This window comes from Sphaerodactylus townsendi, linkage group LG04 (genome assembly GCF_021028975.2).
Source record: "Sphaerodactylus townsendi isolate TG3544 linkage group LG04, MPM_Stown_v2.3, whole genome shotgun sequence".
In the NCBI taxonomy this organism is placed as follows: domain Eukaryota; kingdom Metazoa; phylum Chordata; class Lepidosauria; order Squamata; family Sphaerodactylidae; genus Sphaerodactylus; species Sphaerodactylus townsendi.
The window spans coordinates 38,846,781-38,873,149 of record NC_059428.1 but is presented as its reverse complement, the minus strand read 5'-3'; the positions used below and the strand labels follow the sequence as shown (position 1 = coordinate 38,873,149).

The window sequence follows — 26,369 nt, the reverse complement described above, 5'->3', positions numbered from 1 at the left end:
CACGGAATATGACTGTCCATGCAACATCTGCACACACAACAGACAAAATGGTATTTTGTTCTTCATAATCTGAAGACTGGAAGAAGAGAAGAAGTAGTTTGGATTTAAACCTTGCTTTTCTCATTTGTAATGAGTCTCAAAGCAGCTTATAAAACTGTTCCTTTCCTATCCCCACACAACAGACACCTTGTGAGGTAGGTGGGGCTGAGAGAATTCTGAAGAACTGTGACTACTAGCCCAAGGTCACTCTACAGGCTTCCTGTGTAGGAGTGGGAAATCAACCCCCGGTTCTCCAGATTAGAGTTCCCCAGATTAAATAAAAGACATATCTCCCTAAAATGTAATGTTAAATGTCAATTTCTTCAAGTTTGCCAGCTGTTAATTTTACCAGCTATGTAGTACTTAATTATGCGGGTTGGTTAAATATTCTCATTGCTAGGAAGAAAATTAAGCATACCAACTTGCCCAGAAAAAGGCAGACAGGTTGACAAATGTAGTGACTGAAGTCAGATGTAGAATTCCAAAGCTTTGAATTTCAAAATTCATCTCCAAAAAGATACAAGTTAAAGCAAAATATTTTAAAAATGACAAATTAATATAAAATCATACTTAAGATACCACACATGAAAAGAACCACAAGCTTTGAATTTTATAAGGCAAATGCAGATAGAGGGCTCTGAAATTCAGGAGCAAGATAATAACAAAAACAGTATTAGCCGTAGCTTTTCATAATGCACAGATGTCAGTTTTGCTAGTGGTCTGCTAATGAAGGGTTTATATTCAAGGTGGGTTGAAATACTCTTTTCTTATATGCCATCCTTCAAATACTTCAAAAATCAAAGTTATCATTACTGAGCATATCCTGGCAACTGAATAATGTTTAGGGGGATGAAGAAGAGGAGACTTCACTAGACTATAATATGAAGACATTTATATAGCTACACAGGTTTGCCCCAGGTGAGGATGCGCCCCATGAGTGGTAAGAAATTTGTCCCCAAAAAACTTATATGTTAAAAAAACCCACACCAAACTTATACTAGTGTTTTTCCCTGCTTACACAAGAACCACCATGTAATGGAATCACACAGATGCCAAGACAAAAAAGTTAACATCTGTTCATAATAGATTTCAGTTCAAAATAAAGGAAAACTTCAAAGCAGCTTTCTCATTCTGTGGCTAAGAAACATATGCATTATTCTTCAGCTCTGAAAGTGACACAGTACATTCATATGTAACTACACTGCATTGCTCTGTTTTAACAAGATGGCACCTTAACAAGTGTGGTGGGGTCAGTGGGTGGCCTAAGCTGACCTTTAACTAATGTTGCACCTGAACTGCAGTTTGGGCCTTTCCTTGACTTCTGTGCTGATCCATACTGTTTCAATCTATCTTGGAATTATGTTTTTGTAAGGAACAGTACTGTCACAGAATTCCTTAAATTCCTTTCAGGGATGACTTCCTTTTCTTTCCAAGAACTGCAACATCTCCTTATTCTTCCCAATTACTACAAGGACTGCTACCTCTTCTTTCTCTTTCATCAAAGTTTCATATCACTGTGCCTACTTTTTGATGTAAGACCTGTGGTTATCACTTCATGAACAGCCGGCTATCCAATTTGTCCACAGGTGGTGTCATACCTAGGCAGTGGATGGTAAGCAAAACTATAAATAAGCTACTAGTTGATGTGAGAGATCCACAATTGAATCCTTGATAGGAAAAAAAAAGCTACCAGCAGCCACAGGGGCTATTTGGTTATACAGTTTAAATTATTTTCAAACATCCCCAAATATATATGTCTCAAAGAGAAAATAACATGCACCGATTGGGAGGAGTAGAATCTCTACTGGAAGAATAGGACCTGGTAGGTCCCTCAGCTGAGGGTTAACTGAGGCCCTTTCTGCACAGCACAGGGGGAGCAGGTTGCAGACGGGATAAAGGAACCCACTCTCCCTCCTGCCCTGTTCTCACGGCTCCATGCAGGCAGCGATTGGAGGCCATGGAGGCAATGCGGGCTGTCGTCGTGCCTTTGCACAGAGGCACTTTTTAAAAAAACACTCACTTCCTGTTGATGCATGGCCATGCAGGCATGCAAGGCTGGATCTCCACAGCCATGTTGCCTTGCCAGATGGCCTTGTGCAACTGCATGGTCATGCAGAAACAGCGTGGGAAGGGACCCAGAACGTGCAGCCACGGAGAGCGCCTCCTGCCTGGGCCATTCCCCCGCAGGCTTTTCAAAATGCCCCAAAATGCCCCGCGATTCAGGTAAAACCCATTTGGGAGGGATAACATGGGTCAGACCCGCATTAGGGGTGGGAATTGTGCAATGTCCCCCCCCCCCCCAAACACATGGGTTTTATCCCATTGCTATCCCACGGTAATTGGCCTGTGCCAAAAGGGTGATGTTAGACTGGCTGATGTTCGCTTGTTACCATGTGAAGTGAAGTTTCACTCCCCTGTACTATACGTTCTGGTCTTTCACCAATGCTTTCTTGAGGGATGGGAAGCTTTTATGGGCAGAGTTTTCTTGTTATACTTTTTGTACAGAAAACAGTATAATTTTCCCTTTCCATCCTGAAGGGGACCATTATGGCCCTTTGGTATTCTGTATCTCTATCCTCCTAAGTATCTTTATTGTTTAAAAGAAACTTGTATAACATTTTGAAATGCAATTTGGAAAAACACATGGTCTTCTGGATTTCATTATCCAGATGTACATTTTGACCTTTAAGTTCTAAAAACAGACAGATTTGGGTTTGTAATGTTTCATAAGTGTCTACTGTGTAAAAAGATCCATGCATAAAGTACTACTCTGTTTATATTTAATTACTTGAATTTGGAAAAATGGATTCCTTCAGGCACTCAACTTGGTTGCCTGCGATTTTTAGATGCAATAACCCAGGCTCAGAAATCACTGTTGATCCCTATGATACACCTTCAAACATGCAGGCCAATATCACTGGATGTACAACATCACTAGGGTTCTCTGTAAGTGTGTAAATGGCTGTCAAGATATTTTTCATTCCAATTTGCTAACTGAGTCCTGGAACAAAACAGAAAAGACTACAGCATGGATGTGACCAGTCCCATGTTAGAAAACATTCAACAATCTATGAGCAAGAACAGAAAAGGAAAATTTAGTGGTCAGTCAAAGCTGAAATCTTGAGGAAGAAAACAAAATTTGAGTTATCAGGAATCAATAACTGGAGACACCATGGCTACATCTGGTCACACTAAGAATGTAATTTTCCCCTTTAAGACTGTTTACTCAGGTATGAAGTCATTACTAAGTAGCATGCAGCATATGTTTCACATGTAAAGGGTCCCAGGTTTAATACTCAACATCGCCAGTTAAAGAATCACAGACAGCAGGTGCCAGGGAAGTCCTTTCTTCCCATGAGACCATAAAAAGGCAGTCAGTAGAGACAATACTGAGTGTGTACAGCAGTGTTTATTCAGAATTAAGCCCCAATGTGTTAAACAGGGCCTGCTCCATAACCTAGCATGGTTAGGATTTAAGCCCTACTTGTCAATCCAGAGGAGATACAGGTGTGTAAAGAAAGTGGTAGCCTTAACAACTGTACTGTTGTCAGCTGTCCTTTTTGGACCTTCCACACCTTTGTCAGTGAGTCTTCTAACTGTGGCATAGGATATTAATTATGCAGAAGCAAGGAATGTGTTAAAGGAAGACTGTTCCGAATTAAGCAAAACATGAGGGAGAGAGGGAGAATAAGATAATGATAAATGGCCTTGAGGTCCTGGAATGGTTAAGGTGCAGTGAAAGCAAGAGATCTCTGGAGAGGCCACATGCAATGACAGAGAAGTTAGAAACTTAGCAGTGCTTAAACAAGGAATTTAAAAAGTAAGACCACAATGAATGAAGTCTACAAGGATAATGAAACAGAAAGAAAAAGGTAGATCAAGCATCCAGATCAGAGAGGTTATGATGAGGAGGAAAATAATACATGGGGGGGGGGGGAGCTGAGATGGAAGTGAATTAAAGCTATAAGAGTATAGAATATAAACCCACACTACTGGCATGTCTCCTAGAATGAGGACAAGGAGAGGACATTATTGCACAATAAGTTCACTGAGTGAGATGACACTGTAGAGGCAGAATAACAGCACCAGAGGCGTAGCTCCAAGGGGACGGAGGGGTGCAACGCACCGGGGTGTGGCAAGGGCGTTCCAGGGGTATGGTGGGGGCATGGCAGGGCAGAGGACGCACCAGTGCACCGGGCACTTTCCCCCCTCACTCCGTCCCTGAACAGCACTGACCAATTAAGTGCAGTCAAACAGATGTAAATTATTGTATCTTCATATGGTTCTAGAACTCTTATATAATTACACAGAAAAGATATGCCATTTTGACTGTTCCGTGTCACCACAGAAATCAGATGAGCACCAATGCACATAAAAATATTCGATATAACACAAGGAATTCTGCAGCCTCCATTGTTTGAGGCACCCATGTCGTGTGGTGATAACACAAGAGGCCCTTTGTTTTTTCTATTTTCATTACAGCAAGGAACAATGGTTACATCACAAAGAGGAAAGAAGCCCATTTCTGATGCCATCAGGAATTTCCTTTCCTTGCAATAAAGCGTAAGAATTGATGACAGGAAATGTATGCCCATGAAGACAAGCTCTATGCCATTCCTAATAAAATTAATAAAATCTGAACCACCAGCAGGACAGATTTAATAATTTCATGTCTGACCTAAGCACGTTAAAGCACTATTTTGGTTTACAGAAATGATGCTTTATATATGAAAGATCTCCAGTCCCTATTCAAGGACAGACTGACCTTTTTCCAAGTCCAGTGACTATACTAACAATTTTGCATTAGAGAAAGATTTGACAAATGGCACTAAAAAGGCTTTTACTTACAGGAATGCAGTGCAGCTCTATCTTTTGTTTTGTTTTTAAGGTGCAGTGATTTCAGCATCTAAAATGTAACTTCAGGCACTCTGAAAAGAAACAGGTTAAAATCTCTTTCAGTTATAATTGGTATTTCAGATTTAATTAAAAATTAAACTTTCATAATGTTTCACCATCCAAAGCAATGCATTATCAGTCAAGCATAGCTTTTTTTTAGTTAGAAAAGCTTTTTCCAGTCTAGTTTGTAATGAAGAAAGGAAATAAAGAAGCCAATTCAGAATAGAAAAATACACGCCTGCATTAAAGGATTCCAAGCAGCATGGTGAAAACCCTTTCTGCACCTTTCTATCAATTATCTAACTTACTAAAAGGATCAAGCAGAACAATTAAAAGAGACAGAAGAAATTACATGTCAGTGATTATGGAAAAATGGGCAATAAAATATAGGAATACTTTAGGACAACTGTCAGGAAAAAGGACCTGGACTTTTTCAAACAGTCTAAAGCAACAAGCATGAAACCTTAAATTTTTATAGATTTCCTACTGACCTCAGTGGTAATGGTGGTCATTCCCACATCCCCAAATGTTTAAAAATATGTTTTACAGAATCATTTTACTTTCAACCTGTTGTAAGTAAGGTGTGATAACCTACAATTTTGTTCAGAACTGGTTGAAAACGACCTTTTATCATGCAAAATTACAGAACAGATCTATAAGAGAGAAAAAGAAAAAGTAACCTCTGTTTAAGGCTGTTTAGTTTGTACCGCAGGGAAGGATACCAAGTTAAATATATAAAATACATACAACCAGAGTACTGTTAAAATTCCAGGGGTTATTGTGCTATAAATATTTTCTTTAAAAACAAAATATTGTGAGGATAGTTAAAATATACACACACACTCTTTAAATATACACACTCATATCAAATACATGAAAATATAAACAAAAAAGGGAAAAATTATTAAAAATCTAAAATAAATTCCAAAATATACTACATGTTAACTGGATTTTGATCATTATCAACAAGAATATGATCCACAACTATGCTTTCATTTGTTATTAATAAAAGTTGCCTTCTATTTGAGCAACAGTAGGCATTCACAAACTGACAGCTTTGCAGGAATATGATGGTTGGCCTGTTGGTATTTCTGGGGAATGGGTCATGAGATCACATGACTGTGTGAACATGTGAAGAGCTGGCATGGGGCATATACCTGTTAAGAACCAAATGACAAATTTCCTCAATAAGGTTTCAGATGGTGCATAAAAATCAGGTAGGAGCAATACCACAAAAAAGCAAACACAAAATTTTAAAGCCGAAATGTTACACGCAGTCACATGCATAGTTCCATTGACTACAATAGCCATACAGGATGAGGTCTAAAGTTGGATTACATCCTGACTTTAAATATCCACAGGCTCTCTGCCCCCTGCCCCCAGTCTTGATTTTCAGTTGAGGCTCAACTTATACCAGCAGCCAATGCAATCTCTCTCTTTCTCTACACACACATATTACGTTACATACTAGCAGTAAAGCCACAAGCCTGTTATGGAATCTCTTACCAATCACAGAGTCCAACACAAAGCAGCTAGTAGCAAGTTAGGTTTATTTAGCATGTCTGCAGTCATGGAGAGATGGCACCTAGAGCGCAATCTCTGAAGGTCTGTGTCGCAGCACACCTCAATTTAAGGCATCTTTGACCTGTCCTCCTGACCAATCCTAGTTGACCAAGAAGGCTCACAGTCTACCATTCCTGCAAATCAGCACATTCTTATTATAAATGTTAAAAGAGTACATTCAGCATACCAATTGGTCACTCAAGTAACTATATATATATATTTATGTCAAGTGAGCATAATCAGCAAAATAATAGCTAGTTGGGGTAAACATGTTTGTCAAACACCACTAGGTCAGCACTTACAATATTGACCTTTCATATACATAAGCAAATGCGTGTAATGATTCTTGCAAAATTGTACTCACAGCATTTCAACAGACTGTTTCTTATTTCCCATCCTGTTACTCATATATTTCTCAACTGTAGTCTCAACTGAAATTTCTATCACAGTAAGGAATATAGTGGGCCTAGAGAGGGCAAGAAGGGGGTGAATGCGGGCAGGGACTTTATATACCCAAAGGTTCTTTTTTTGCCCTCCTAGCCAGTGCAGTCTCCCCCCCCCCCACAAACAACATGTTATATGCTAGGAGTAAAGTCTGCTGCATGGTAAGGAATACAGTGGACCTAGACAAAGTGGGGGAGGGAGTGAGAACGAGCGAGGAACTGGACTTGCCTGGCTTGTCTCTGGGGTGTGAGTGGGGGGGGGATGGGAGGATGGGGAGATTATCAACAGGATAATCAGCAGACATGTGTTGCTACCCCACTGGCTTGGCTTATCTTTGGAGGGTGGGAGAGGGCGAGTGAGAGAATGGGGAGGCTAATAGCGGACTCGGTGGGCCAGCAGGCAGGCATTCGCCACTGGCCTGCAGACCTGGCTTGTCTTTGAAAGTGGGAGAGGGTGACTGGAGGTTGAGAGATTGGTTCCGGGGTAAGCAAGGCAGCAGGTGGCCATGTGCCACTGGCCCACTGTGCCCGGCACTGCCACCAATCTCCATGTTGGTCTCAACTCCATAGCTGGAAGTGAGTCTGGCGTACCGATTGGTTAGGAGTGAGTCGCCCACTCATTCAATTCCTTTACCAATTATGAATTAAAAGTGATAATTTAACATCCAAAGGCACTAGTAGAGAAGCTCAGGAAAACACTGTGACCATCTGCTTTGCTTATTCATATATAATATGTTTTTGTTTGATTTCATTATGTGTTTTGTTATATTTAAGATGTCATTTTATTATGGAAGTTTTTAATTTGATAGCTGCCTTGGTGGTCCTTATTAGGGTAGAAAGGTGGAGGTACAAATGATGTAAAATGATAAATCAAGACACAACCAAATGAATTATAAAATTCATGATCTATAATCATTCTACCTAGTTATAGAATTCTATAAATGTATGTGTAATCAACAACTGCAGAAGAATAAAATTTATTCTTGATAGTGCATATTGAAACATCACATCAAAAACATCACACAGAAGCAAATTTTCAACAAATGTTTAAAATTTATCAATAGCAAACATCACATGGTAATACATAACCCTTCTTATTTGGTCACTGCCACATATTTTAATCACAAACTGCAAATCAGAATTATTCCTATAGAAGACTGGGAAAATTGCCCACAGTTTTCAAATAAACAGAAAATGGTGTTCTATCAAAAAACACTCGGGAACTTCTAGAATTTTGTTCAGAGTTATTAGAAACTCTTGAAACCAAAAATCTCTGCTTTCTTTTTTAGTGCCACTCAGGTATCCTATGCTGGCCAATTATAAACTTTTGAAACAGTCTTGTCAGTTTCACTATTGGTTTCATTCTAAATGTTCAGAGCAGGATTTGCTTCATGAACATTCCTTACTTATTGCTTAGCTGAGATTGAATCCCAAAAGCTAATCAAAGATTTGGGTAGGCTTTTTTTGTTTTTTACTTTTTCTCTTTAAATAGCAGACCCTTGTGCCACACAGTGAATTGCTTTTTAAATGCTGATTCTTTTCACCTTGTGGCACATAGAGCAGCTGTTTCGAAACACAAGCTCAGAGTTCCCTTGGGCACTTGGAACTAGTTGTGTGGTCCTTTGGATCCTGCCCGCTGTAACAAATGTTTTCCAGAATTCTGGACATGTCAATAATATGATTAAACACATTTCCATCTTGGTTCAGCTGATTTTTAGGGTCCCAGTGCAAGTAAGAGCAAGAGCAAGCAATGGAAACTATACTGGCAACAATGCAAACAGCCACATAGAAAGTCAAAATAAACTGAGAGCATCGAATCATTTTAACAAAATGTTTTAATTAAAACCAATTTGTGGAATCCAATGAAAAGCAGAAAGAGTTTCTAAGTGTAGTTATAAAATAAAAAATAATTGGTTGAATCCATAATGCAGATAGAATGACTTTACAAAATTGATATTTTCCCCTTCCTCCCATAGTCTTCTTACTCCCTAAAAGATGCTGTTGAAAGTTAAAGGACCCTAAGAAATGGAGCGGCTATAAAGGGCAGCAGTAGGACAGGGGAAATCAAAATACATCCCTCTCTTGACTGAGCTACTCTTTCATTTGCAGAAGTTCTCATATAAGAGGAGAAGGGAGTGAGTTATGCAAATTTTTCTTTGAGATGAACTGCTGCATCCTGTTAAAACTTTTCAAGTGATACATGACGATTCAAGGGAAATGAAGAAAAGGGGGGAAATTCAGTCTGTGAACTCATTCCATTCTTGGTTCATTTGATTTTGAAGTGATTTTTGAAGGGGTTTTGTTTCAAACCCAAGCGGATACATTGTTCTTTTGCAAGCATTCATAAACAGTATGAGAAGCAATGAAATAAGCAGAGTATTACTACTATCAGATAGTGTTTCAGAAGTGAATGCAAGCTATATATACATACACTCACACACACGCATGCATGCATGCAATGGCACTTTTCACAAGTGAGGCCATTAAGACATGCAGATTAACAAACATAATAAAAAATCTTTCGCAATAAGATTTTTGGCAAGATGTCCTTCAGAGTTCCAATCACCGAAGCACAATTCTGATGTTCTTAAGACCCAGATTGGGAATGGAAATAATTTTAAGACTGCTGCTAAAGAAGGACTGCACATTCTTCACAATACCTCTTGACACTCTTCTTCTGCACAGGGTGATGATGATAATTAAGCTGGCTGCAGAAAAACTATGATATTCTGAATTCCAACTGTTTTCTTGCACAAGCTGTCCCTAGATCCTGTTTATGTTCCCAAAGAACAGGAACAGTTGACAGCATGCAGCTTTTGAGAGGCCTTGCCCAAATAATTTCTTTTGCTAAATATATGATTTCTTTGCTATGGCAGATCTGAGGCTGGCGTTCTGAGATTCTTGAATACAGCTTGCCAGTTTTGCATATATATACTCATATATATGTTTGTGTGTGTGCGTGCATGTATAAACACACACACACACACACACATATACATTTTCACATCACCACAACATATAAAGCTCTCCAATTTCATTTTCAAGATCCATAGCGTCATGGTCTTCAAAAGTTCACTGCTTGTACTGAACAATATTGTCTCCCAGGACTTAACTTACTTCCAATATATACAACAATACCAGTTAATAAGCAGACTCCATCATAAAAACCACAGCAGCAGCACCTTCACATTTGCTCTGATTTAACAGCGAGACATAAATAAATGCTCTGGTGTGCTCGGGGTTGCACTGAAGTCAGAAACTGGGTGGATAAAGGAAATGTGCTGAATATAAATTGTATGGATTTTAGTAAGGCTTTTGACAGCCCCCAACACAGGAAAGGAACAGAAAAATACAGTCTAGATAATAATAAAATAGTGTACACACAAATTGTCGACAGGAAGGAAATTAATTGTGCTAGGTGAAAACCCAGGAAAATATCTAATTAGAAATCACAGAAAAGTTCATAGATCATTAATACTAAACATATAAGAGAAGAACTTCATTTTTTTCACTAGTGAAAACTGATGAGCTGCTGTTGCCAAAACCAAGCCATTGACCCAGAGAAAACTAATATACTGATGAGAAGTTTCATGTGCAATTATCAGTCATAGTCAGGCACTTAATAAAAAAACCATGAACTTGTGCAACCCCCCCCCCCCCCTTACTTATTTTAATCCATTCAGCACAAACCATAATTGGCTGCTAGACCATAGCTGGCCAGTTCACATGCCACCTTGCTTCCAAAGTTGCACACATTGCTTGTGTTTGCTAGCAAACCAACAATACACAACCAGGTATGACCTGTCATTCATATTTAGGCTGGAAGGCAAATACAAAGAATTGGGGGGGGGGGGGGAGGGTCAGACCACAGATGCTGAGAACTTCATAATCAACTCAATCATTTAAACCTACCCTGTTTGAAATGCTAGTTTTCATCAATCTGAGTGTCTCTTGTGTTCATTTACTCATTAGCGATACCAGGATGACTTCAACCTTCCTCCAAGGAGCCTTCTTCCAGGTTAAGGAGCATTTCTCCAACCTAAGTGATCCTTTCTCCAAGAAACTTTGCTCGACGTAGTGTGCGGACAGGAGTAGGGCCCATCCCACTGTGAGCAGCAGCTGCATTCAACATGAGGATAACTGCTTTTTAAGCTTTCACTAGGCAAACAGCAAGGCACGTGTGCCAAGCAAAAGAGAACATGATGATACAGACTTAACTGATGATCTGCTCATAAAGGAAAGTGTTACGATCTCAAAAATAACCCTAATGAACTGTCAGTTCACATAATACATTTTATATTCAAGTGCCCAGTTCTGACCCTCTTTTGGCACATGCCTACTTGGACAAACTTAATCAACAAATCAGATAAATGTATGTTATTACAGCACCCACTCTCCCCAACACAATAATTAAAATTGTTGCCAGAGGGATCCTTTGATCACCCAATTTATTTGCCATTACGATTGTGCATCTAGAAACAGCCAAGAAACTTAGCATAGGCAAAACAACAACAACAACAATAACTCTACATTGATTTGTCCAAAGAATGAACCTGCTAAGACTGCTAAGTGCAAAAAGGGTCCCTTGTGGGGACAGTAAAGAAGTCACACAGAAAGGTTTGGTGTTAACTCTTGATTTGGTTTTCCTGTGAACTCTGCAATGACACACTGCAAAAAGTAATGATAAACAGGATATACACGCATGTTGCATATGGAGAATTACAAAACAAAATATTTATAAATGAGTGCGAATTTGTGAGGAACTTATTTTATTATTTTTTATTTTAAAGTTATGTCATAAATAAACCAAGAACCTTGGGAATGGATTAACATACTTGCGCATGACTTCCATGAGTAGACAGATATAAATCATTTCTGTACTGCAAATTTTGTTGAGTTAGCGATGGCAACAGAGTCTAAAAAGAGCAGGGTTGCCAACCTTCTGTTTGGAGATCTCCTGGAATTACGACTTATCTTCAGACTACAGAGATAAATTTTCCTGGATTAAATGGCAGCTTTGGAGAGAGGATGGTGTGACATTGTCCCCAATGAAGTTCCTTCTCTCCTAAACCCTACCTTCCATTCTGAAATCACCAGGAATTTTCCAAACCTTCAAGAGGCTTTCATTAACAACAGTATCATAATTCCACCTGAGTTTTGAATTCCACCTGAGTTTTCAATAAACTGAGGCCAAGCCCCGAATGACTTTCAAGTTGGGTTTACAATGAAGGCTAGCCCAATTACACAGGTGAATTAGGCTCTTATCTAGGACACCAGGCTTTAAGATGGTACAGTTTCCTTTATCTATCCATATGCAATGAAAACCACTCATGCAACAACCCCGCCCCGCAAGTTATCGCTTTATTTTTACATTCATTTTGAATGTCAAATAAACAAAGGTGAAAGTTCATTCCAAATTCCTCCATTTTCCCTGTATTGAAACTCAATCCAGCAAGTGGTGGGATTCAAACATTTTAACAACAGGTGCCGATGGTGGTGGGATTCAAATAATGACTGTTTAAAAGTATTTTTTTTATATTTTTCATATCACTTTTTTATTTTAAGTATTAAAAATATTAATACTTAATAAAAATATTTTAAGTATTAAAAAAGTGAAAAAGGAAATTTTAACAACAGAACCTTCAGAACCCCCTGAATCTCACCTCATCCAGCCTTGTTAGATATGCAGCTGGGATTCACCGCAGCTGCCATTGCAGTCTGGGAAAAGGGGAGCGGCAATCCTCCCATCTTTCCCTTCCTGGTCTCGCGGCTGGGCGCCAGTCCTGCGAGACCAGACAGACGCTATGTGCACGCGCAGTGGGCTCATGGTGCTGACATCAGGGGATCCCCTGACGTCAGCATGGAGGAGCCAGCCGGAGCCTATAAAAGGCTCGGCCTGGCTGCTGCCCCTTCTCTCTCGCAGCAGCCACAGACGTTTCCCCACCCTCCTCTCCCTTTTTATTTATATACCATGTTTTTATATTGTTTTCTTTGTCATAGCCTTTGCGGGTTGCGCATGGGGGACTGATCTATAAGTGGGTAAGCGGGTTAAATACTCGCTTTTGTTGGAAACTCCTTAAGAGGTTTGGGGTGGAGCAAGCCAATGCTGGGAGTTGCCCAGACATTGGCCTCCATGGCTTGCGCCCCTAGCAGCAAAAGGGAATCTTCAGGCAGTGACAACCGCCCAGGTGGTCTTCCCATTGCTGCTCCAGTGTGTGGTGCATTTCCATACTGCAAAGTCGGGCTTGAGGAAAATTTTAGTTGCGGGGGGACAGCAATTAAGCTGCCCAGCACACAGATCAGACCCCTCCATGCTGCGCCTTGTGCTTCTGTTTCCTTGAGTCAATGTGTTGTTAATGTGTTTTTAATAAAAGGCTATGGCCAATACTTTTTAGCACAATGAAGGTGTGCTTGTGGTTATGGGATTTTCTTTATAGGGGCTCATATCTTTCACTCGGGCTGCAATGAAAAGCTCACCCATAATATCAGTTTCTGGCACTGAACCCACCTTATCTTCTCACTTATCTGGCTTAGACACCCAGGAGAGAAGAAGAAAAGCAGACCTTACACAGATGCCTCGAATGACTGCTTCTTACTTCAGCTGCCCCACAACTATAAGGCAAGTTGGAATAAAAGGAAGAAGCTTATGAGTAGGAAGAAATTGTCTTGGGAGGGGGTCAGAACTTTGGAGGGAGAAGTTTGGATACAGTTCAAATTTAGAATTGGACTCAAGAAAAATAAGATATTGTGTAGGTGCATGCTGTGTGGGTGCACTACCTTTGTCTCTGATCAAGAAACTTAAATTTGTTCAGAAAGCAGCTGCTAGGCTGCTTACTTGGGCCGCCAGCCATGACCATATTACAACAGTCCTTAAAGAGCTGCACTGGATGCCAGTCGAGTTCTGGGTCATTTTAAAAGTATTGGTGTTGACCCTCAAGGCCTTGAGCGGTGTTGGACCTACATATCTTCAAGACCACATTTCCCCATATTGCCTTCTAAGGCCCCTCCGCTCGTCCCAAGGGACATTCGTCTGCCTTTGACAAGAGCCAGGGATTTCATGGCCCTGACTCCAGCCTGGTGGAACAAGCTACCAAGTGACCTCAGGGCCCTGCGAGAGTTGTTCCAATTCCACAGGGCCTACAAGACATGGCTGTTCCACCAGGCCTTTTCTACCTAGCCAGCTGGATGGAGTGAAGCAACATCTTCTTGGTCTCGGGGTGGGGGGGGGGGAGGGGGTAAGAGGCAGTGGAAGAGGATTATTTATGACCATCTGTTTAATAATTATTTCAATGTATTGTTTAAAAGTTGTATTGGTAATTTTTGGATTTTAACGGTTTTATGATTGTATTATAAATTGTGCTGTGATCCGTCCTGAGCCTTGTGGGGATAAGGCGGGATGAAGCCAAATAAAATATAATAAAAAATAAAATTTTAAAGCGGATAGGAATACAGCTTGAGCTGCTACGTTTAGTTCAATAGCTGGAGTTTGGGAGATTTTACCTATAGTTAGTGTAAATTTTTACATTGCTAATATTAAGTAATGCATATAATAAGTAATACTTAATTTCTTACTAAAGATACTTAGGATAATTTTGCTAATGTTTGTTCATACAATGCCCATATTCCAAAGATTGGGGGGGGGGGAATTCCCTTGAAAGCAGCCTCTACCACAGGTGTCAAATTCTGGCCCTCCAGAGGTTCATGGACTACAATTCCCAGCCGTCCCTTCCAGTATGGGCATTGGCCATGCTGGCAAGGACTGATGGGAATAGTAGTTCATGAACATCTGGAGGGCCACAGTTTGACATCCCTAAACCATACCACTAACTGCTTTTGAAAGTCCCCACAATCTCAAAAGAACTAGATAATGTGGCATAAGGATGACTTGGAAACACAAAGAATCAGTTGAATGGACCTCCACCAAAGTCATAAATAATGAAATAAAAACATTCTTCTGGAATTAACAAAACAATCAACAAACCCTTAATTTAATAGTCTTATTATAGCTTTACTAAGCAATGAAAGATGTCCTGGGTTTTACTTATGTAGTCTAGCGTAACGGATGACAGAGTAACTGCTAAGCCTAAGAAGGCGACAGAAACACAGAGAGTTTTAAATCCACATGAAATATTGCTGTTGAAACTCCTGAGTTTCCCATGTGGTGCCTCACTGAAAACATCGAGTTAGGCATGCTGGTTTTCTTGGACTGTGGCCCACATATTTAACATATGTTTAGGAACATTATGCAGATATAACCCAACAGTACATGATCTAGTATTTATATAACCCGCATGAGACTATTCAATGTGACACGGAAGTCGTGGTTCTACAGTTCAAAAACTTACAAAACCTCCATGATTTAACAACAACATTCTTAAACTATATATATATATATATATATATATTAGAAATGTTTTTTGATTGGTAGCAACACCATACATTTCGATTCTAGCAAAGTAATATTATTGAATACACTTTTAAAAACTGATAGTTTAACAGTGCAGCCATGTGCAGAGCTACTCCATTCTAAGCCCACTTAAATTAACTGTACTGTATTGGGATTGTACAGTTACAAGCTCCATCCATTTTTCTTGAAAGCAGAAAAGCTCCCTGTGCTTCATGAAGTTTCTGCAGTGCAAACATGTTTATATATATCTGATGGATTGCTTTTGTTGGAAAGAAAAATCACCATTTTACAAATAGGAAAATAAATCACACGAAGGAAGAGAGCTTCTTGGAAGATACTAAAAGTGGAATCTACTGGAGATAGTTCATGGATGGTGTCCTAACCAAACACTTCCATCCCTCTCTGTTTCTTACTTCCCCCATATTATGTTAAGGAGCGTTGTGTCACTCTCATTCAAGTACATCCAAGCAACAAGGGTGAATCTTGTTCTAAATCAGGGGTCTGCACCCTGCGGCTCTCCAGATGTTCATGCTGGCAGGGGCTAATAGGATTTGTAGTCCATGAACATCTGGAGAGCCGCAGGTTGCAGACCCCTTTTCTAAATCCATGATGTCTGCCTGATTTCAGCACCCTATTCCAGAATACATAGAAACTTTATTGCGTTCCATTTTTTTCTGCTTGTTACCTCACTATGTACTACATTATATTTCCTGATATTTCTGCTGGATGAGACAAAGAGTCGATCTAGTCCAGAAGTCTGTTTCCAGGAAGTCTAGTCCAGAAGTCTGTTTCCAGCCCAGAGCCTCGACCAAACATGTAAAAGCACGAAGTCAGCTCCTGCTTCTCCACAGCGATTGGCATTCACAAGTGTACAGCTCTGGACTTAGACCTTTATATATTTAAATATTGACAGACTGCCCTAGTGGGCCACCTAGGCTAAATCACATGCATTGGAAGATTTTGAACTTAACTTTCTTACCTCTTGTCTTTGATAACAGGAATAGTTCTTTGCAAAATACACCAGTGCCACTTGGCCCCTGACCCTCCCAGGGACAAATTTAGATCTCATTCTCAAAATACTGTATTTTGAAATGCTTCTTTCATTGGCGAGCTGCAGGAGAAAAGTTATTTTTCTTCGCTCTAAACCACATGCCGTCCAGAAGGAGGAAGTCCCACACAGCAAATGTATACAGAACAGTTTCCTACCTCTGTGTGCTGTAGAAAATCCCACTGTGTTAAGTAGAAACTAAGGCCACTAAAACATATTAGCCTATTAAACTCTCTGTTTCTTTATTGTTCTCCAAATGCTAATGAAATGTTCCAGTGCAGTGTTTATACTAGCATACTTTAGAAAGGCAATGTGCTAAAAATGTTTGTCTTAAAGTGACAGCACTTTGAAAAAAAGCTCCCTGAACCACTGGACAAGCTGCTCGGCTACTGAACCAGCAGGCTGACAGCTGCGAACCTAATGGAAGTTTTGCAGACTGGATTCACGTAGTACCTAACATACCACTAAATAGCTGAGGTGTGAGAGCCACTTCTCACCATTTCACACATGATTACGATACGGATTTGGATTTCAGCCACTTTCTATAGACTGACTGAATCTCTTTATCATGTGACATTGAATGAAATATTATCCCTGAGTTAAAACAAACCCTCTCCCCGCTCTTATTTTGCATCCCTGATGGAGAGCAACAATTGGGAGGTGCTTGTCAACAGGACTGAAGCTTTTGCCAATAAAAGTAGGACTCATGATTGGACCTACTGGTGGCATGATTATTGTGGCATCTGCAAGGGCATTTAAACTACTATTCCTCCCTCAACGGTGCAGGCACCAAAGGAAAAGTAACAACTGCAATCACAATGATAGCTATACTTCCTTTTTTCCTGCAGATTAATTCCCTTCTCTTACCCACTCAACGTACAGCATATTGGTCACATTTACCTTTAACAATGCTGTTACAATGAACAAGTCAACTGACTGTTGGGGATAGTAACATCAGTCCTGGTGGGGAAGGTGCTCGGGAGCAGCAGCAGCAGAAGGCCGTTGCTTTCACATCCTGCATGTGAGCTCCCAAAGGCATCTGGTGGGCCACTGCAAGTAGCAGAGTGCTGGACTAGATGGACTCTGGTCTGATCCAGCAGGCTCTTTCTTATATTCTTATGTTCTTAAGGTATGGTGCTCTAATGGAAGATTACCAAACTGGCCAACAAAAGGGAAAGGAAGGGGAGGGGCCCGACATCTGAACATGGCCCACCCACCCTAGCAGAGGGAGGGGGTGCCATTAAAAGGAAGGGAAGGGAGTGAGGGGAAGGAGTGAGGAATGGCATGCAAGGGAGGGGAGGGAAAGGAAGGGGGCCCGGCATCTGGACATGGCCCACCCACCCTAGTGGAGGGAGGGGGAGGGGTGCCATGCAAAGGGAGGGAGTGAGGGGAATGAGTGAGGGGTGGCATGCAAGGGAGGGGGAGGGGCCCAGCATCTGGACATGACCCACCCTCCCTAGCAGAGGGAGGGTGAGGAGGGGTGGCATGCAAGGGAAGGGGAGGGAGGGGTGGCATGCAAGTTTACTCGGACCTAGCTAAAAGCATCCCCCCTCCCCTCAAATAAAACTGATCTGAGAACATACCCAGAACATAGTGGGTATGAAGCATACCATCAGTCTACAAAACAAGGTTATATGCATGCCAAAAAAATTTCTCATAAAATGTTAATAGGAATATAATGGGAAGTAACTATGGAATTTTAGAAGTCTCACAAGATGATATGAGGGGAAAGTAACACTTCTGAGACCTTTTTTTGTTTGTTTTTCCAAGCATCATATATAAATCTATTTTTTTCTAATAATATGGATTCCTGACTATAGGTGTATTTTAGATGTGCTTTTAAAGGACTTATTATTCGTCACAGTGTAGTGTTCCATGCAGCTGTAACAACTCCTGTTTTACTGCAAATATGCATCATTTTAGGCAACAGCCTTTCTAGACAGGAAAGAATTTTGAACAATGCAATTTTTAATCATTTACTTTCAGTTTTCATAAGTTCATTCAGCATGACAGAGTTCTATAAAAGTTATTGTTGCTTTCTTTTTCTTGACAGGAATTGATGAAGAAGAAAAAGAGGAACTCCAGGCAAGCCTGTATGGATGAATAAGATTATACTCTTCCTTTATTACCGGATATTATCACTCAGATTTCAGATTTGGTGAAATAGGCCACATTTTGTAATTTGGGATAGTGGTGAATAGTAAATGAATATAACCACCTCCAACGTCACTTGCCTTGAAAACTCTATGCACAGGTGTCAAACTCGCGGCCCTCCAGATGTTATGGACTACAGTTCCCATCATCCCCTGCCATCATGATGCTGGCAGGGGATGATGGGGCTTAATCCATAACATCTGAGGGCCTTCAAGTTATTATTTACCTATGCATCAAAGGACACCACAAGCCAACTTCAGTGACCTGATGACACTTTCTACCATCACCACTATCATCTTACATATATGAAATGAGGGAACTTTAGCCAATTAATAAGATGACAGCCAATGTTCACATGATAATTCATGAGAATAGGAGCAACTGCTATTACTGCTATTGTGACACTAGTTGTGATCCTTTATTGGTATCTTGATATCTATACAAATATTCCTAAATCAGAAAAAAAGAAAGTGAGATGATATTTAAATAAGAAGATTGGAAGCAGCTTGCAGGCTCCTGAAGGAAGTTTTGAAAACAAACACATGTTCTTGAATTTCTACACATTTACAAAATGAGGCAGCCCTGATCCAGTGCAAATAATACAAAAGCAGCCCCCCTCCCAAAAAAAATCTGGCATGCCTGCCTTCTTTTGAACATTCCATGGGGGTTTAACGTATATGCTTCCAGATAATGTGTAGGAAATTGTGTCATCATTGTGACATATGCACATAAATGGACATGCATTTTTTTTCATATACTTCAAAAAAATTAGAAGCTTAAGAACAGATACAAAACAGCTCTAGGAGTGTAATGTATATTACTTATTGCAAGAACCATCCAAAAAGTGCCAGCAACCATCAAACCAAAATGTATATACAGTTATTGTAGTAGTGTCGGCTATCCTGCTAGAAGTTAAGAGTCTATCCCACCCCACATCCTACTCTGGTACTTCCTGAAGCTTTCATAAACCTGCAAAAATCAAATTCACCACAGACAAATAAGGGACAGAGATGAAAAAGAGACCGTATGGATTACATACAGATAGCTACAATACTACTAGTTCTTTGAAAGACTTCAGTTTGCATACAGCTAAAGTTGTTAGTTTTACAACTGCTCAAGTAAAAACAAGGCTTAAAAATTCAGAGATAAAAGCACTTGAGATAAAAGCACTTCTCTTTATTAGCTATATAGAACAAGACAAAACAAATGAATAAAGGAATAAAAATACAAAACAGAACACCAACAGTTTTAGGGCCAAAATATGTATAGAATGGAGTTTCACGTATCCTCTCTCGGATTTAAACAAAGTGAAATCCAACCCTGGGTCTAGAGTATTAAAGCAATCAACTTTTCAGTCCTCACTATCCCCTATACCTGCCCCATCTTCAGTTTTCTCTCCTCAGATACCATGCAGAAGAGAAACATAAAATTCAGGATCAACAGGAAGGTGCTTGATGTTAGTAACACAGTAGTTTGAGAGGTCAGGAAGGGGCTTCATGCATAGGTTCCAGTGCTGGAGATCTCAGATCAATAGGCAGGGCTCAAGCCAGTTGGACAAGTTGAAGCCAGTGGCAACTTTTGATTAAAAAAGTATATTCTGTTGTTTGTTACTAATGAGCAGCAAAATCATGATCAGTAAACATAATCTGGAAACTGGATTATCAGTAAATATGATCTGGAAACTGGAACCCCAAAAGATTAAACAGTGCAGATTCTAAAGTTTTCTTTCCATGCTATCCACTTCCACAATTCCATAACTTCAGTGGGTTTTGTCACTGATTATATTTAAGGATCTTAAATAACATTCTAGCCACAAATTTCAAATATATATACAAGCTAAAAACTCAATTATCCTAGTATAATTTGCAGCTTCCTTGTTGATAAAAAACAGAAATGATCCATATCTAGTATCCTTAATAACTACAAAAAAGTTGTATCAAGCAACTTCAAAAAATATTTGATGTCTTTCATATGAATGAGAATTTGTAATGGATTGTTTTTGTTGTTGAAAATATGCATAAGGAAAAATTTAAGCAGGTGCAGTTCATCCCAATGAAGTGCCACAGTGATGGGAGAATCCACCTCCAGCAAATCCTCCCCTTCTGTAGCCGCTTCACGCATTCCAAAGATGCAGATTTTCCCCCCAAAAGAGAGCACTAAGCACATTTTCTGAAGAGAAAGAGAGATCTTTCTGGCCCATCATTACAAGAACAAACTTCAGCACATATGCATACACATATTCTCCAGGTTTAGATAAAACTTACAAGCATGGTGAAGAAGAAACAAACTCATTTGTCCTCTCATACTGTTTCTCTGAGACATCTGGACTACTCTTCACACATTACAAAATACACAAGTTTGGTCTGGCTGCCATCCTGTGTCTTGAGTAACAGACTGTGCAACACTCCCACAATTTGGATTCTGACTGTGACACACATATAAAAAGTGATCAGCTTTCCCTCCTGCACCCTTTCCCTAATCAGCAACGGTCCAGGGGTATGCTACACGGTACGTTGGAGAAGCCCACACGTACAATCATGTATGCCAAATTATGCCTACTAGAAAGACCATTTTAACTCAGGGAAATTGAATGGATGGAAGAAGTCTGAAACCACTTCTCCATGTATGACACAGCTATGATCAAATTCACACACCACACACAGGACATAAGGAACCTGAACCCAACCTGTGTTCTCTCTGTGTGAAGAAGCATCATAGCTCTTAGATACAAGAAAGATCTCCACATCTTGACCAGACAATGTTATAGTTCAACACTACCGTATATACTCGCATATAAGTCGAATTTTTCAGCACATTTTTGTGCTGAAAAAGCCCCCCTCGACTTATGCACGAGTCAGGTGTATTTAAAAAAATATTTTAGGGTTTTTACTTTGTCGGCCGCCAGGGGGCGCAGTTTTTAGGTTAGCGACACCAAAATTTTGGGGCTTTTTCAAAGGACTCTTCTGATGATACCACCCAAGTTTGGTAAAGTTTGGTTCAGGGGGATCCATAACTTTGGGTGCCCCATCCCCCATTGTTTCCAATGGGAGCTAATAGTAGATGGCACTACATTTTGAGGGTCCATAACTTTGGACCCCTTGAACCAAACTTCACCAAAACTGCGTGGTATCATCAGGATAATCTCTTGCTGATACCATCCAGGTTTGGTGATGTTTGGTTTAGGGGGTCCAAAGTTATGGATCCCCAAAGGGGGTGCCCCATCCCCCATTGTTTCCAATGGGAGCTAATAGTAGATTGGGCTACATTTCGAGGTTCCATAACTTTGGACCCCCTGAACCAAACTTCACCAAACCTGGGTGGTATCATCAGGAGGGTCTCCTAAAGATACTCTGAAATCTTGGTACTGCTAACATAAACATTCCTCCCCTGACCCCAAATCCAGTTTTGAAGGATTTTAATTTGTGTTTTAGCTTGGTTGTTGGTTGTGCTAAGGTTTTTGTACTTTTAAAGTTATTGTTGAGACCATATTGTTCTTGTTGACTCCCTTTTCCACTTACTGTTTTTCTTTGAAATAAATATTCAAAAACATTTAACCTACTGATGCCTCAATTAATGTAATTTTATTGGTATTTTTATTTTTGAAATTTACCAGTAGCTGCTGCATTTCCCACCCTCGACTTATACACGAGTCAATAAGTTTTCCCAGTTTTTTGTGGTAAAATCAGGTGTCTCGACTTATATGTGGGTCGACTTATACATGAGTATATACAGGTACTCTATTTTGTAAAAGCGCTGTCAGTGATACAAAACAAAGGAACGTGAAGAAATTTTTTTCTGTGGCTGGAACTCATCGTGCAAAATTATATTGATCCTTACACTCTCTCATGTCCAGATCCTCCTATTCTAATTCTACCCTCTACCCACAAGCAATCCCTACTCATTCTGCTTTCAGAAAAGAATACATTTCTTCTAAGCTTCTGCTTTAGGCTTTCAAAATTCATTATGTTCATTATACTTGAAGGTTATGCAGTTAAAATTACTAATTTTTTATTTGAACATTTATATTAAGCTGCTGAGATTTCTTTAGCAGCTTAGCAGCCTTTTTTCTATGTAAGAGAGTAAGCCTCTTACATTCTGCACGTGGGCATCTCATCCAGAATGAAAGATTTTAGAAATGAATTAAAAGGTAACACCGAATTAACGATGCTTTTTAAACTAAGGACTCAGCATCTATTCATGAACAGTGACACCAGTTGCACAGCTGCCTATATACAGCTACTGTTACATCCTTTGCCACCATCTCCAACAAATGAGTGAAACAGCGGTCCGTTCCACACAGCACAAAAAAGACTTCTGCTGGGCGTCTTAAAAAGAGGCGACTGCTTCTTCCACTCTGCAAATCCAAAATCTGGGGGACATCTTAAAAAGAGATAACTGCTCCTTACAGACAGCAAAGACATCAGAGGGGGAAAGAGGCTTTTCCCCACCTGACTGTTTCGCTCTCAGGTCAGTTTCACCCTTAGCTTGAGCCTTGTGTGCTGCTGAAGGGATTCTCTATGCCTCCATTTGCTGAAGGTTGACCCAGGATGTTTGCTCTGCAGGCTTCGATCCTGGGTGCCTTTTCAGCCCGAAAAATACATACTTGCTCTAAGTTTGTCCTGCTGATTCTGGCAATATATAGCTTTTTTTCTCGAGGAGCTATCTTCATAGCTACACAGAAATGCATAAGAGAATCTTAGCCGCTCAGAGGACTCCCATTGAGAAGCACTGGGTAGACCTGCCCTTTGCAGACCGTCTTCTGCGCAGTGAAACTGACCAGAGAGTGAAATGGTTGGGTGGGAAAAATAAAACCCCTCCTGAGTTCTGCATTCTGCACATCTAGGCAGGGGATGTCTTGTAGGCACCTTAAGGGGAAAAGGTGCACTTTGTAGTGTCTTCAAAAAAAGACGTCTGAAGCTTAAATAAGGCATCCTGAGAACATCTTGGGGAAAACGCTGTGTGGAATTCTTTCCCAAGAAGCCTTTTTTAAGGTCCTGGGAATGTCTTATTTGTGCTGTGCGGAATGAACCAGCAACATGAATGTTGTTATAGTTACTGTATGTACTGTATAGTTATGGTACTGTGCTTTAAAGACGTTCTTGGAGGAACTTCAGCACATGATTTCTTGAAGCTAAAGCAAATTCTAGTCTGGGGCCCAAGCAAGAAATTACTTCCAGGCCACTGTAACTAGATAATATACTTACATCAAAAGCCTGGATATAAACAATCAAATGTTTGAGAAACATGTGGCTGTTTAAATTGTGGTTCCATTGCATCTCTAATTACAACTCATTCACTTTTTAAGGTTCTTCTCAAAAGCCTGGGAAGCAACACTCAGAAAATGTTAAGTTTTACAGACGGTTAACGAACACAAGATTACTTGAAAATGCTACAAAGATTAGAACAAACATTTACAAGAGAGAAAAAACTAAATATAAAAATAACAGCAACATTAAATAATATCATTACTATTATTTATTAAATGCCTAAAGAAGCTAAGCATTCAACAAAGATAAAACTGACAAGCCCTGCCCACCGGTTTATAATCTAATAATAGCTGGATAAAAAGATTAGGGGTGTGTGGAGAAAATTATTATTTCAGGAATGAGAAATGCTGGACTGAGTTATGCTGAAGAAGCAAAAAATTAAATGCAGGAAGTTATCAACTCTGTTATTTATATGATCCAAAAGGATATAAAAAAATCTTCCTAGTTCAGCAAGGTTCAGAAAGTGTTTTTACACTTTCTAAAACAAACCGGTTAGCATAAAATGATGATACAAGAAGCATTGCCTTTTTAAAGATAAATGACTAAGAATTCTCAAGACTGGTACGTGAAGAAGAAGAGAAGAAGAGTTTGGATTTATATCCCCCCTTTCTCTCCTGCAGGAGACTCAAAGGGGCTTACAATCTCCTTGCCCTTCCCCCCTCACAACAAACACCCTGTGAGGTAGGTGGGGCTGAGAGAGCTCTGAGAAGCTGTGACTAGCCCAAGGTCACCCAGCTGGCATGTGTGGGAGTGTACAGGCTAATCTGAATTCCCCAGATAAGCCTCCACAGCTCAGGCGGCAGAGCTGGGAATCAAACCCGGTTCCTCCAGATTAGATACATGAGCTCTTAACCTCCTACGCCACTGCTGCACTGAACAGGATTGCTTGAAAATGTGAACTCCAGCACAATGGACTATAATCCAACACTGGTGAAATTCGACTGGCATATTCTAATTTATTCCAAGAAATACGATCATCCAATCAGTCAAGTTTTCAAATACTGACACAACTGGGACTTACTGTAGAGATTCAGACAGAGAACTGTATATAATTCTGTAAGGAGAGTCATGCAAAAAAACACCGTGAAACTTTTTTTCCCCACATGCATTGCTGCTTTTTTCCTGTTAGCTCCGATCCTCACTGACTGTATTTCTTCTGGAGCCACTTCTAATGCCAAGCAAAACTGGCCAGCTTTTTACATCCCACCTGGACTTTTTACATCCCACCTGGACTGTTAGAAAAACGTCTGATATATTTACATGGAAACGGTTATAGTTGTTTAATAATCAAAACAGCCTGCGAAGAGGCTAAGATGTCCGTCGTTGTCATTATATATTTATTTTGCTACTCTTTTATTGAAGACAAAGACGACAAATGGTAAATGAGGTACGTGAAAATGCCTACATAGAAACGTTCCTTCATAAAAATGTTAATTCCTGTGTTTTGGTTTATCAAAAAACAAAACCCAAAAAAACAAAACCCACCACAAACCAAGTCTGTTCTTCACAATGATTACAGAACGGTTTTGAAACTCTGTCTTAGAAGGGATCAGGGCCTACATTACATTATTCAAATAGTGTAACAAGAAGCATGCAAGGCCTTGAAATGCACTGACTGTAGAATATTAGTATTGTTATGAAACAATCCCCATGCACTTATCACATACATAGAGGATTATGTTCCAAATGTTGGGTAGAAACTGTTTTCATTAATTAGTGCAAGCATATATATATAACATACACATACACAGAGAAAGTGAGTGAGAGAGAGAAATCTGCAAGATATGTATTTGAAATGAGAAAATACATTTTCAAATGTATTTGAAAAAAAAATGAGAAAAACAAAGAGACAATTGGGTTTTTCTAAAGAAAGAGAAAAAAGATTCTCTTTCTCCATTTCTAGTAGATTTGAGTTGAGATTCTGATAAAGAGAGCTTTGATTCTAAAAAATATAAGCCTTGAAAATCTTTTCAGTTTCTATGGTGCTACTAGACTCAAATCTAGCTGTTCTGCAGACCAACATGGCTATAATAAAGTTATGTCCCTTTATTTTATGTTCATTGCAAAACATAGTTTGCCATAAACCTGGACATAACTAATTAGTCTTCCATACAAACATTTTTAAACAAAAATTATGAAAGATGGATGAGGAGAGTGGAGGATACAATACCAATGACCTACCAGGCATGTTCACCTAGTGGCAAGCCATAGTTTGCTACTGCATATGAATAAAGTGTCAGTGTCATATCTAACTTATTAAATAATGTTTTGGGGATAACTGGAAAACCTGAATGAGAATCCAGTTTCCAATAAGAGTAGTATGGTGAGGCTCTGAGCATGAGAGGAATGAATCCATCCCCGTCTTCTTAGATTGGACTGTGGCATGGTCCTGGCACACTTCTTTGACTGTTTCTCCATTGTTCCTTGCTGCTGAAAATCAGTTAGTAACTAACAACCCCACGCAAAAAGGAGGGCAAATTCATCCATGGGTACAGCAGGGCAGCTGTGCCAGTGGATTTGCCTCTCTGGGGCACTTGCCCCAGGATGGGGTG

The 26,369-nt window shown here is 39.9% G+C and overlaps 1 protein-coding gene across 1 annotated transcript in view; it reads right to left on the bottom strand.

Moving 5' to 3' along the window:
- ZBTB20 (zinc finger and BTB domain containing 20) overlaps positions 1-26,369 on the bottom strand; it is a 532,799-nt gene that overhangs the window by 342,555 nt on the left and 163,875 nt on the right. Inside the window, exon 4 of the mRNA XM_048493332.1 lies at positions 4,888-4,967. The gene's annotated coding sequence lies outside the window, so the exon portion shown is untranslated. The remainder of the gene's footprint in view (positions 1-4,887; positions 4,968-26,369) is intronic.